Below are 3,965 nucleotides of genomic sequence, written 5' to 3' on the forward strand. Positions count from 1 at the left end.
AAAAAGGACTTATGATGTGCCAAAAACAAAAGCAGAACTGGGAATAAAGTGATATAACAGAGTTATCAAACATACGGTTGACTTTTCCAGGCTTTGGACTGCATGAAATAACTTAGTAACTGAATACAGAAATAATAAAGAAGAGGTTTGAAGTCTGAATTCCTAGATACACAAGAGATTTCAGATCCAAAAAATGAGAAAGAATAAGCAAAGGGCAGTGAGGACCTGCTACCAATATGACAGAATTTAAGCCAAAGTAAGATATCCCGAAAAGGCAGGCCTGCTTGGCTTGAGTCCCCCGGTTGCTCCCGCGCTGGAGCTCTTCTGGGCCTCACCCCGCGAGCCGCGGGTTAAGTGACAGCGGCTAAGGGGTCAGTTCAGCGTTGGCTCTGGCTTTGGGGTCGTAGTTGCCTGACGACCACTCCGGTGACCATTTCCCAGACAGCAGATGCGGCCGCTTTAGCCCTGAACGGGCTCCGTGGCTGCCTGGCGGGTCTCTGCTAGTACCCTCTCCGCGAACCCCATGCCAAGCAGTGGCCCTGAGCCAACAGCCTGAGCGCCCGGCAATGGCAGCCTAGACGGCCTTGCCTGGGCCCATCATGGGGATCCTGAAGAAGGAGACCTCTACAACTTCTTCTATGGTGGCGTGGGCTGAACAGCTCAGTGGGAATGTGGATGAGAAGCTGAGCAAAAAATCTCAGAAGTGGGATGAAATGAACATTCTTTGTCTATATCATCCAGCAGACAAAGACTATGGTCTAATGAAAATAGATGAACCAAGCACTCCCTACTATCAAAAGATGGGGGATGATGAAGATGCACGTAGTGATACAGAGACCAGTGAAGCCATGGCACCAGATATCTTAGTTAAGAAATTAGCTGCTGCTGAAGAATTGGAGCCAAAGTAGTCTGGAACAAGAAAGCAGTGGAGAGGAGGATAGTGACCTATCACTTGAAGAACGAGAAAGAAAGTGACAGATGTGACCTAATTAAACTAAAGAGCTTCTGCACAGCAAAAGAAACTATCATCAGAATGAACAGGCAATCAACAGAATGGGAAAAAATTTTTACAATCTATGAATCTGACAAACGGCTAATATCCAGGATCTAGAAATAAACAAATTTACAAGAAAAAAACACCCCTATCAAAAAGTGGGTAAAGGATATGAACAGGCATTTCTCAAAAGAAGACATTTATGCCGCCCACAAAGAAAACAAAAAAAAAAAAAAAAAAAGACCATCATCACTGGTTATTAGAGAAATGCAAATCAAAACCACATTGAGATACCATTTCACACCAGGTATTATGATGATTAATAAAAAATAAGGAGACAACAGATGTTGGAGAGGATGTGGAGAAATAGGAATGCTTTACACTGTTGGTGGGAGTGTAAATTAGTTCAACCATTGTGGAAGACAGTGTGGTGATTCCTCAAGGATCTAGAACTAGAAATACCATTTGACCCAGCAATCCCATTACTGGGTATATACCCAAAGGATTGTAAATCATTCTACTATAAAGACAAATGCACACATATGTTTATTGCAGCACTGTTCACAATAGCAAAGACTTGGAACCAACCCAAACGCCCATTAGTCATAGACTGGATAAAGAAAATGTATAACATATACACCATGGAATATTATGCAGCCATAACAAAGGATGAGTTCATGTCCTTTGCAGGGGCATGGATGAAACTGGAAACCATCATTCTCAGCAAACTGACACAAGAACAGAAAACCAAGCACTGCATGTTCTCACTCACAAGTGGGTGTTGAAAAATGAAAATACATGGATACAGGGAGGGGAACATCATATACCAGGGCATGTCAAGGAGTGAGGGCTGGGGGCGGAATAGCAGGGTGGTGGGGGGATAAGGAAGGGAGAGTATTAGGATAAATACCTAATGTTGATGATGGAGTGATGGATGCAGCAAACCACCATGGCATGTGTATGCCTATGCAACAAACCTGCACATTCTACACATATACCCCAGAACTTATAATAAAAATTGAAATTAAAAAAAAAATTAACTGCGACAATTTGAAATGAAAAGGAAGCTTCACGACAATGAAGCACTCAATATCAAACTAGCTAGACAATTAATTTCAAAAGACCTACATGATGATGACAGACATGAAGAAATGTTAGAGACTGCAGATGAAGAAAGCTTGAATACAGAAGAATTAAGAATCTACAACAAGTGTCCAACGGCAAAACAAATCACGAAGTTCATAGAAACACTGCAATTGTTAGATATAATAAAACCTGTTACTGTAATACATTGCTTCTTGTTCTCCACAATTCATGACTTAAGTACCAAAATGTATACTAATTATTATATATTGCCAAGAATTAAATGATATCCTTAGAAGCTGATTAGGCTGAAAATGACTTATTGATATATGTATATATTCTTGTGTCAAGTACTTTATCACAAATACAGTGTAACATCATCAATCCAAAATGGCATTACTTTTGTAAAAACACTGGTTAATTTGTATAAGACATTATATAGCCTTTTATGCTTTAGAGGTTAAATACTATCTTTGGTGGGGAACTATTTTATCACTCTAAATGTGACGATAGCTCTTATAAAGTTTGTTATTTTTTTTTAATCAAAAGACAATTGAACAACAGGATATAGAGGCTAATAAATATTTAGGCTAATATTTTAACATTTGTCTTCAACTTGATTTGTCTGTTTAATTGAAAAGGATTATAAGAGTTACTGTTGTATTTTCTGCCCTACTACCCCTTTAAAGTTCCTGTTGAGTTTCTTTGTATTTACAAGGAAAGGACTGAACCTTTTCTCATCAAAACTAGCTTTTTTTTCCCCCCACAAATTGTCAGGTTAAACTTGCAAAACAAATTTAAGCCAAAGTAGAATTTAGTTATAGTCTAAGGAAGTTAATGTTCTAAAAGATGTAGAATGATAATAGGGTGTGAAAAGATATTGTTAAGTCAACTTAAACATGAAATGATAATTGACCACTGGATTCAGGTGAGCAGAGATGACAACAGCATGTGTATTTCTTTAGAGTGAGGGAAGCAAAGTCTGAATGTAGTTTGCTGGAGAGAGGATGGGAAGAGAAAGAGTTCAGTCAGTACAGTTACATTTTCAATGAGTTTTGTTTAATAGAACAGTCAAGTCGGGCATAGAGGAAGAGGCAGAGTCAAGGGACTTTTGTTTATTTATTTTTTGCTTTGTTTTTAAGCCAGGAGAAAGTGCAATATGTTTCTATACAAATGAAAATGACCAAATAATAAGGAAAATATTGATCATACAGGAACATGATAGGTAAGTTGCCTGAGTAATTCACTTTGTAAACAAGAGGTAATGGGATCCATTGCACAAGTGTAGAGCCAAGACTTACAAAGGAGCATGTAGCTCATTTGTTGTAGGAAGAGGATAGGCGTATAGGAAGATTGATAGATTTGATGATGGATCCATGCAGTCGTTTTCTTCATATACTTTCTACTTTCTCAGTGAAATAATAGCCATAAATATGTGTCTAGGAAAAATGCTCTAGCTCCCTAGAGAAGAGAATAATGGGGACAGTTAGGCAGAATAAAGGGAGAGTAAATGGAATAAGGAGATGATGTGGTATCACCCTACAGCCTAAGGACTCCTTTGAGTTCAGTGGTCAGGATATTAAAATGAGATCATTTGACACTGTTGTGAGGTTTTCTCCTTTAAGTTCACTTATTTGATGATAACTTAGGACTGAGTTTACCAGAGAAAACAGTAAACATTTTTCAGGAAAATAAAAAAGGGTGTCGATAATGGTGTTGAGGTCTTATGAAAAAAGGAAAGGGATTATGAGTGGTCATAAAATGTAAGTCAGAAGGTAGGAAAGACATGGTGAACAGTGAAAATACAGTAGTATCAATGGATTGATTGGAAGGTGAGATGAACCTAGTAATAAATGAGGAAGGCCGGGCGTGGTGGCTCAAGCCTGTA

The 3,965-nt window shown here is 38.5% G+C and overlaps 1 pseudogene; it reads left to right on the forward strand.

The window, feature by feature from the left end:
- Positions 1-566: 566 nt before the first annotated feature.
- Positions 567-2,239, forward strand: LOC108311375 (annotated as a pseudogene).
- Positions 2,240-3,965: the final 1,726 nt, after the last annotated feature.

The sequence above is a fragment of the Cebus imitator genome, unplaced genomic scaffold (assembly GCF_001604975.1).
Source record: "Cebus imitator isolate Cc_AM_T3 unplaced genomic scaffold, Cebus_imitator-1.0 Scaffold114, whole genome shotgun sequence".
NCBI lineage: Eukaryota > Metazoa > Chordata > Mammalia > Primates > Cebidae > Cebus > Cebus imitator.